The 10,377-nt window shown below is 44.4% G+C and overlaps 1 pseudogene; it reads left to right on the top strand.

Annotated features, from left to right (window-relative positions):
• The first annotated feature begins 6,832 nt into the window (after positions 1-6,832).
• The window catches only part of LOC124707891, a 4,760-nt pseudogene continuing 1,215 nt past the window's right edge, over positions 6,833-10,377 (top strand).

The following is a 10,377-nucleotide window of genomic DNA, read 5'->3' as shown; positions in this document are numbered from 1 at the left end:
CACAATCAAAATACTTTGCCCCAACGTAACATGGTGAGGTTGTCAATCTCACCGGCTTGCTGTAAACAAAGGATTAGATGTATAGTGTGGAAGATGATGTTTGTTTGCGAAGAACAGTAAAGAACAGAGTTTGCAGTAGAATGTATTTCAGATGTAAAGAATGGACCGGGATCCACAGTTCACTAGTGGTGTCTCTCCCATAAGATAAATAGCATGTTGGGTGAACAAATTACAGTTGGGCAATTGACAAATAAAGAAGGCATAACAATGCACATACATATATCACGATGAGTACTATGAGATTTAATCAGGGCATTACGACAAAGTACATAGACCGCTATCCAAGCATGCATCTATGCCTAAAAAGTCCACCTTCAAGGTTATCATCCGAACCCCTTCCAAGTATTAAGTTGCAAACAACAGACAATTGCATTAAGTATGGTGCGTAATGTAATCAACACAAATATCCTTAGACAAAACATCGATGTTTTATCCCTAGTGGCAACAGCACATCCATAACCTTAGAACTTTCTGTCACTGTCCTAGATTCAATGGAGGCATGAACCCACTATCGAGCATAAATACTCCCTCTTGGAGTCACAAGTATCAACTTGGCCAGAGCCTCTACTAGCAACGGAGAGCATGCAAGAACATAAACAACATATATGATAGATTGATAATCAACTTGACATAGTATTCCATATTCATCGGATCCCAACAAACACAACATGTAGCATTACAAATAGATGATCTTGATCATGATAGGCAGCTCACAAGATCTAACATGATAGCACAATGAGGAGAATACAACCATCAAGCTACTGTTATGGACCCATAGTCCAGGGGTGAACTACTCACACATCGATCCGGAGGCGATCATGGCGATGAAGAGACCTCCGGGAGATGATTCCCCTCTCCGGCAGGGTGCCGGAGGCGATCTCCTGAATCCCCCGAGATGGGATTGGCGGCGGCGGCGTCTCTGGAAGGTTTTCCGTATCGTGGCTCTCGGTACTGGGGTTTTCGCGACGAAGGCTTTAAGTAGGCGGAAGGGCGGAGTCGGAAGAGGCACGGGGGCCCCACACCATAGGGCGGCACGGGGCCCACCCTGGCCGCGCCACCTTATGGTGTTGGCGCCCCGTGGCCCCACTTCGTTTCTCCCTCGGTCTTCTGGAAGCTTCGTGGAAAAATAAGACCCTGGGCGTTGATTTCGTCCAATTCCGAGAATATTTCCTTTGTAGGATTTCTGAAACCAAAAACAGCGAGAAAACAACAGAATCGGCTCTTCGGCGTCTCGTCAATAGGTTAGTGCCGGAAAATGCATAATAATGACATAAAATGTGTATAAAACATGTGAGTATCATCATAAAAGTAGCATGGAACATAAGAAATTATAGATACGTTTGAGACGTATCAGTACCAACTTTAGTGAATATCTTAAAACATACATTAAGTAAGCAAATAGGTCTGTATTGCTGAATCTGAACCGCATTCTCTTTATTGGGTAGTAATGTGATAACTCCGAAGTTCAACTTATAAAGGGGCAAATCCCCATTAGTAAACTGCGCAAACAGAGCCATAAGGTCATTTTTTATTACTTCCCAAATTTTTTGATAAAATTCAGCTGGAAATCCATCCGGCCCAGGAGCTTTATTCAGCTCCATTTGTGAGATAGCTTGGTGAACCTCCTCTTCAGTAAAAGGGGCCGTCAAGATCTCATTCTCAATTGACGATATTTGCGTTATATCATTAGTCTCGTCCTCGGCTAAAGAAATATTTGTTGGTGTCGGTTCTCCAAATAACTTCTTATAGAATTCGGTAATATAAACTTTTAGATTATCTTCCCCAACAATAGTCCCCTCTTGCTGTTCAACTTGGAAGATCTTCTTCTTTCGATGTTTACCATTTGCTATTAGTTGAAAATATCTCGTATTATTACCCCCTTCTTGAATATGTTTGACCTTCGCTCTCTGAGCCCATTTTGACTCCTCTTCTCTTCTTAATTTAGATAGACTATCATTTGCCTTTTTCAACTCTTCCCTATCATTAGTATCCAAAGTGTTTGTTTCCGCTTTTAAATCCAGATGATCAATAATATTTAATAATCTCTCTTTCTCTTTCTTATACTTACCACTCTGATTTCTTGCCCATCCCTTAAGAAATCTTCTTATATGTCTTAGCTTATTCAACCAAACCTCCATCGGACTAGCTCCACCTATAACTGAGTTCCACTCCTTTACTATCATTTCAAAAAAACCTTCTTGACGCAACCAATGTAGCTCAAAAGAGAATTTTGCTTGATTACCCAGGTGTGCTTTCACGCCTGAGTCAATCAGTATTGGAGTATGATCGGATTCAGCTCTAGTTAGAGCTCTAACAGTCACTAAAGGAAATTTCTGTTCCCCCGAGGTAGATGCTAAAACTCTATCCAGTTTCTCATATGTAGGTTCATTTCTCCTACTTGCCCATGTAAATTTTCTCCCAGTGAGTGCAATTTCACGCAAGTTGAGATGTTCAATAATTGCATTAAAAACAAAGGGCCAACGCGCTTTGAAATTATTATTATTATTCTCCTCCCTTTTACGGATAATATTGAAATCACCCCCTACCAACATAGGTAGTGTTTCAGATTCACAAGTTCTTACCAATTCAGCCAAAAATTCAGCTTTGTGCTCATCTTGGGCAGCCCCATAGACCGGCACCAGAATCCACTCAAAACCATCTCTCTTACATTTAATATGTAGCTTAACGCAAAAATCTCCCGTGCTTACATTTAACACCTGTAGCGTATCGGAATTTATTCCCACTAGAATACCTCCTAAACGACCATGTGGTGGTAAACAAAATCAAGAGAAATTATATCCAGCCGCTAATTGGTTCAAAAAAGGAATCGAGAAATTAGATCTCCCAGTTTCCAACAAAGCTATGAAATCTAATTTATGTTCCCGAATCGCCTCTTTGACAAATAAATGCTTCGCAGTATCACCAAAACCCCCTGGATTCCAATTAATACCTTTTAAATTCTGCATTATGAAAATTGTTTTTTAATTCTTTTCCTAGTACTCTTACGGATATTACTAGTATCATAAACTTTCCTTTGTCTAATTTTTTTAACCTTCACCACTGGCTTAAGATGTTCCAGGTAATCATCCAGATCCAGAGGGATATCATCATCATCAATCAAATCCTCACATAAGGTGGACACTTTTGACAATACAAGAGTCTCCATACCTTCTTCCATATCCTCCATTTCATTCTTTTTATTTTCCAAAATAGTTAAAATACGTTCCTCTTCCACCAATTTAAGCCCTTTAACAAATTTACCTATCTCACGAGGTGAATTACCTAAGGATATACCTAATCGATCCGCTCTCTTAACTATCTCAGAATCTGGAATATTAATGATAGAATGCATGGGAATAGTGAACTGACTTGAAGAGAAAGATTCATCACGAGACTGCGCCTTCATCATTGCCTTTTCCATCTGAGGCATGTCGGCATTAGGTTGGCCACCCAACCGGGTACTCGACCTCACACTACCAGTGGGCTTCGGAATTCCCCCAAATGCGATTACCTCCTCTAATGAAGGGCAGTGAGATACAGAATCATTGTCAGTTATAGATATAGATGCCTTATGTATATCATTATTAGCTGACAACTCGGAAAGGAGAAGAGACCCACCAGAAGAATTCATAGTTGAGGCATCCCTCCGTATTCCCTGAGAATCAACTGTAGGTATCTCCCATCTATTATGAACCAAAGGGCTTCCCATAACATTATCCACTTGTTTGATCACGGGTTCCAACGAACCATCTGCATCAGCAATATGACAAACATAAGAATCAGATTGTAAGAAATCATGAACAGTCGAATTATGAGAAGACACACCCACACTCATACCAGCTCCATGCACAGATGATCCGCCCAGAACATGTACTGCTGGCCTCATCATTGGCCCATCAACAGCCGAGTGTCTATTGACATCATGACCAGCAGGATCAGCAGTAGCAGGGATCTTCTGCGGCGAAACGTGTGTAGAAAACTGCCCGGTACCAGCCAGTGTGACCGCATCCGATCCAAGCTTGGCAGCAACGTCTCTGGCCCACCTGTCCCCTGCATGCTCGACCCGGTCCTCCTCATTGGTCAGCAGAGGCGCGCCTACACGGCTGTCAGCAGCAATCATCATTGCCTGCTTGGACCATTGCACGCCATTGGCCATCAAAAGGCTCGCCACAGTCGCCTGACCCACTCCCTGCAGCGCATGAACAGCTGGCGGACTAGCAGTGGCCGTCGCCACTCCACTCCGCTGTCCAACGCTGACCACGTCAGCTCTGCAGCTCAGGTGACTGCTGTCAGCAGACAACACTGAAGCCAAGGCCCTTGGCCCAGTACCCCTCGGCGATCCCGAGGCGGATCTGCCCGGAACAGAATCAGCATAAGAATCAGCACATTGTCTGTCTTGTAGTGACATAATTTTAGCATGCGATATAGACGGAAAAACAATATTTTCTTGAGCCAAATTATTAACCGAAAGCACATTACCTACTGGGGAAAAAGGCACCTTCAAAGTCCCAATACAAATTTCCTCCACTTGTGCACCTTGTTCTTGCATCCCCTCTTCCCCATTTTTTGCACCATTCCCATCTAGACCATTGTTATTAGCATTTTCCCCATTCTCCATTCCTCTAGCATCCATCTCCATATCATTGTGACCATCACCTTTCCCCAAACCATTGTTTGGGTCACCTCCCCCATTGTTATCATAATTTGCTTCCGTCATATTCACCTCCTGACTACCATCTCCTGCCTCCACCTCTCAACGGAGCTTGTAGAACCCCCTCCTAATAAAAACATCACTGTCCAGAGGAATAAGATTGCGGTCCAAACACCCAATATTGATCCGAAGCAACTTATTCTTACGAGTAAAAGGCATATCAACATCCAAAGTTTTGCCAAAGAGAGAACCAACCCCCCACAAAGACAAATAATCAGCTCTCATGTCCGAAGGTATTCCATCAACACGAACCCACACCTCTGGCAGCATATATAATGGCTCCTCCACTGAAGACCAAAAATCAAAGAACAAAACAGTATCCTTATTTGGGCAAACATAAGAGCCAAAATTCTTGAGCCTCTGCACTTCATATTTGCTTGGCAACTTCACTCTATATATATTATACTTATAATGATAAACTTCCCATTGAAATTTTTCATGTGGCACAATCCTCTTCATATGCTCAATAATCTCAGGTATAGTCATTACCTCACCCTCCACAGACACTTTGGCAAGCTTAGGGTTCTCCACCTTTGCCTTGAAAGCACCACATGTCATCTCAAAGAACATAAGTGCCTCATTTGCATATCCATGCAGAATAGCGATGAGGTTTTGGAGCTTGCAAAAGATGGCAGGCTGAGGATAAGTGATGGATGGACTCACATAAATCACAAAAAGGTGTAGTACAATCATCAATAAAGTGGCCAGGTTTTTTGCAACGGAAACAAGTCTCCTTGTCCTCCTTCTTTTTATTTGCGGGTCCTGATCCATCTCCCTCTTTTGCATTACCTTGAACTACCTGAGGCTCTGCACCCTGGTTGCTCGACTGCATAGCCACATTCGGATTTACAGGTGCCACAACCGGAGCATGTGCACCAGCAACCGTACCAGGGGCAAGTGCATTATTCGCCTCAGGAGCCTTCTGCACCGCCGTCACAGCTGCTACGACGGCCTGCACCGTCTGATGAAGCAACTCCGCATCAATTGGTCCAGAAGCCACACCATCATTAGTACCTCGGAAACGTGGCTGAAAAGCACCTCCCCTGCCTCCATTATTCTGATTAGTCCACCTCTGCTGATTACCCCCATAGTTTGCTCTATAATTACCATATGAATTGTTGTAATTCCTCTGTCCCCCCCAATTGTCATCTCTAGAATTTGTAAAATGCCCACCTGCTGCCGTCCCACTTGATTCACCTTGAACGAAATTGCGACCATAGACAGCATGTCCGTTACCTTGGTATCCGCGGCCTCCGTTGAAACCAGGTCCTCCTCGACCGCCACCTTGCCCCATGCGCCCGCGTGCATTGCCCCCACGACCCGCGGCAAAACCCCCACGAGCCTGGAAACCTCCGCGACCATGGCTGAACGCGCCCCTCCCTGGGTTGAAACCACCGTTGCCACCATCACCGCTCATCGTCGCGGTGGAGTGCGGCTGCTGGACAACTTGTTCTCCCCTCTCTATCTTCCGCCAAGCAAACCCTAGAAGGCGTCTAAACGCATGCCCAGCAACGGCGCCTCCGACTTTGACCTGGATTGGACGATGGGTCTCAACAGACCGATCATTCTTCCCAGGAAAAATCCGTCGTTGCACTATCCGGGCTGGGCCTCCCTGATCAGAGAAAACAGAAGTAGGCCTCAAATGTAACGAGCCCAAACCATATATTTTTGAACACCCTGCATTTACCGGCGCAATCACCGGATCAGGTCTGTTCTTGTCGATCTCCGGCGACCAACGTCGCCGGCGTACAACCGTCCATCCTTCCTGACCCTCATCGTGGAAAACAGATGGCTCCAACACTGGGAGATGAGGCACTTATGTTCTGAGATGGTAGTAGAGAAAGAGCAACAAATGATGCAAGGCTAAAATATAACTATTGACATGACATCACTATGACCAAGGCATCCAGCTAGCACCCCCTTTTGTAGAATCCAATATGGGTGTTAGCATTCTGGCATATGAGTTGAATCATCAAAGTAGAAGGGACATAAATTGGTGATTGCGAGGATGTTTGTTTAACAAGCAAAGTAATAATATTGACTAATCTTATTTATAGAACTCTGTAGGTGTCAATGCCAACAAGCAAAGTCATAATATTGACTGATCCTAAATCGAAATTGTCAATACATCAAGGGAGGGCGACAATACTTCCTATCGAAGGAAATTATTCTCGAGGAAATTTGATGCTTCAGAGAATAAAGTCCTACATTGTAAGTCTATGGGCTTGATGCAAACATGTTTCTGCATATATGCATTCTCAGAAATCAGAAGTGCTGCTTATGTGATTTAAGTAATATTACTGCCGTGCAACCAACTGTATGCATTACTTTCTTCTAAAAGACTAATATCTTTGTGTCCCTGGTTCATATTCAGGCCTTTCTAGAGCTAAAACTTGTGGAGGTTGACCAAGTGAACAACTTAAGTAATTATATTTTCACTGATTCTGATATGGCAGTGGTTGATGATCTTGGACATATCTTCAAGAGATATCCTCATTGTCACTTTTCGCAATAACAAAGGCCAACCTCTGAACTCTGGATTTGTAGCGGTGAGAGGGACCAGCGCGGCATCTCTAAGTAAGCATCTACTACCTCTGATTGCGTTTAATCGCCGCGCATGGCTTCTACATGCATGTTTGGCATCAATTAAATACGATCGGAGCGAGTATGTAACAGATCTTAGCATGAAAACTTGGCATTACATTAAATGATTCCTTCCTTTGCTTTTAGGGCTATCGAATTCTTCAGAAAAGTCCTTGAAGCATACAACCTAAAATATATGAAGGCTTCATGCATGCTTGGTGATCAACTAGCACCGGCATGGGTTGTGAAGTCTTATCTGCACGTCGGCTTTTAGGAAATTTTCTAGGCCTGAAATATTTACAGATGAAGTCAATGGAGCATCTGTTCTGTTTTTGCCTTGTGCGGTTTATAATTGGACTCCACCTGAGGGTGCTGGACAGTTCCATGGTATGCCCTTGGATGTTAAGGTATAGCAAATTTTCCTACTCAAAGAACTTATTTGATCCATGTCCTTCTCATGATTTTTTTTTATCGCTAGTACTTTGCACAGTTATCTGCTCTTTTGTTATCGGTACACGGTGTTTTTCATGTCTTGCCACTTCTCGGTGTTACACGTGCTGATTTTGGGAAGCTCAAGCTCCCAGCTTCCCAGGAGCATGTTGTATGCAGTGTTTTTTTATTAAATATGATAGCTTACTGAATCTGATCACTTGCACTTGAACATTGAATTGGTTTTTCACATAGGCACAAAAACTCTGGAAACAAGTGAACACTTCATCTTTGTGACGCATAAGATAAATCCAAGTCATTCTGGAATAGCAGTCAATAAAAGTCACAAAGTACTTCATGCCACTTATCGACACAACAGGACACGTCCATACATCGGAGTGCACTAACACAAATGGGGATACACTTCGATCCCTCTACTAACATAAGAGGTTCTCGTATGCTTAGCATATTCGCGAGCATCACAACATAATTTGGTTTTGTCCACTCCATTCATTACATCAGGAAAAACTCGAAACATTTTATCAAACGCCATGTGGCCCATTCGACAATGATGAACTAGTGCCATACTCTCCTTTCCTCCAACAATCGCAGGCAAGCTACGTAACTAGCATCATGCCCCATCTTGTCCCGATCTATGTGCCAAAGACCTCTATGCACTGGTTGCAGTCCCAATCTTCTTGCTGCTCTCCCTTTCCTGAATTAAACACATATATCTATCAACTATTATACGGTAGTCCTGCTGATCAATCGTGGCACTTAGAGATAGCAGATTCATTGGAAAAGCAGGAACATGTAGAACTGATGACAATTTTATGTTGGGTGTACATTGCACCGACCCCTCCCCTTTTATAGATTGTGTCTGTGTCATCTCGTTGTTTGGATAGTGCCTCTATGTGTGGGAGGATACTGAGTATAAGAGTCAAACTCACTAATATTTCCAAGTAACATGTTTGGATGCTCCGAATCAAGAATCCAATCTGAATTAGCATTATGAGTGGCTATAGAAACTCTATCAATATTACTTTCATCTTTGTAGACATAGTGAGCAAAGTTCCCAAAGGTTGCTTCATTTTGTCCTTCTTCCTTTGATTGTCCCTGAGAGGTACTGGTAGTTGATTCTGAAGTTGCTGCCATATGCGCCTTGGGTGATATAGCGTGCTGCTGTCCTCCACCCCTGCCATACTGATGTCCATATGGCTGTCCACCACTTCTGCCATAGTGCTGTCCACTACCTCTGCCATCACCTCTTCCTCTGTAGCTTCCTCTGCCATGTGTGTATCCTCCTCTCCCCCTACTGGGTGTAGCAAAGGAGGTACACTGATGCTTCAAGTGTCCCTTCTGCCCACAAGTATAGCAGTCTCTCATCTCGCAGTCCGTCGGTAGTGTAGAAGGTCGGATGAGGGACAGAATCTCTTCCCTTTGTCATATTCAGACGCACTTCCTCTCTCGGACATAGCTGCAATGGCTTCTTTGAGAGAAGGGGTAGTGGTTTGATGCAGTAAAGCAGCCCTTCTCCCCTCAAAATCTTGATTAAGACCCTTCAAGAACTTCATGACTCGCCGACGTTCAATCCAGCTTGCAGCAGCACTCACACATTCCCCATGGGCAAGTTCCAGAGGATCAACATGATCCAAATCTCCCCAAAGATGCTTGCAACTCAGCCACATATGCCATCACGGCTTTGTTTCCTTGTTGCGGGTCATGCACTTTATCCTCAATCTCAGCAATCAACATAATGTTCCCCTTTCCGGAATAAAGATTTGATAGGGTGTCCCATACCTCTAAGCTTTTGTGAGTGCCTCTACTGAAGCAGCAATATTAGGAACCAAAGAGTTAAGCAACCATGCCACAATCGGAGAATTTATGGCGTTCCACTGTTTCCATTCCGGACTGGTCTTGTCTCGCCGGTTCTCGCAGCCTTCACCACTCACACGTTCATCCAGCCCTTTCGAGTTCAAAATCAACAGCGCCCTCCTTGACCACCGAAGATAGTTGGCCACTCCTTCCAACTTGATTTCGTTCGCCGGCAGCTCAAGTTTCTGACCTATGTTGGTATGGGGAACGATTGCTCCCCCTCCAGCAGATCCTCCTCCATCTCCTTTGGTAGTGATAAGTTCTGCTAGCTTCTCTAGAGCCTTGGCCAAATCCCTGTTGTCCCCCATGCTTGACACCAAACTAACTTCTCAGAACCACCAAAGGACTTACCCGCAGGAAGCCTCTTCCTCTCCTTACCGCCGCAGCAGCCTGCTCCCTTCCTCTTCCTCCCAGCCACCGCAGCAGCCTACTCCCTTCCTCTTCCTCTTCCTCCTAGCTGCCACAGCAGACTAGGCTTCTAGATCGGCAGTCCTTCCCGTCGTTGCCCTCACTGCCCCTTGCTCTGATACCATGTGGACAGAGGTGAGGGCCTAACCTGAGGTAGAAGGAGGCTGCAGGGAGGAACTCTCTCCTCTTAGGGTTACAGAGATAGAAGCACCTTATATAGGTCAGGACTGGGCTGGGCCAAATGGGCCACAACAGAGAACAAGAAGACAGCCCAATGATACACCAACAGTTATCCAACAGTGATCAACTAG

Source organism: Lolium rigidum, chromosome 4, assembly GCF_022539505.1.
Source record: "Lolium rigidum isolate FL_2022 chromosome 4, APGP_CSIRO_Lrig_0.1, whole genome shotgun sequence".
NCBI lineage: Eukaryota > Viridiplantae > Streptophyta > Magnoliopsida > Poales > Poaceae > Lolium > Lolium rigidum.
Note: the sequence above shows the minus strand (reverse complement) of the source record. Positions and strands in the feature narration are given on the sequence as shown.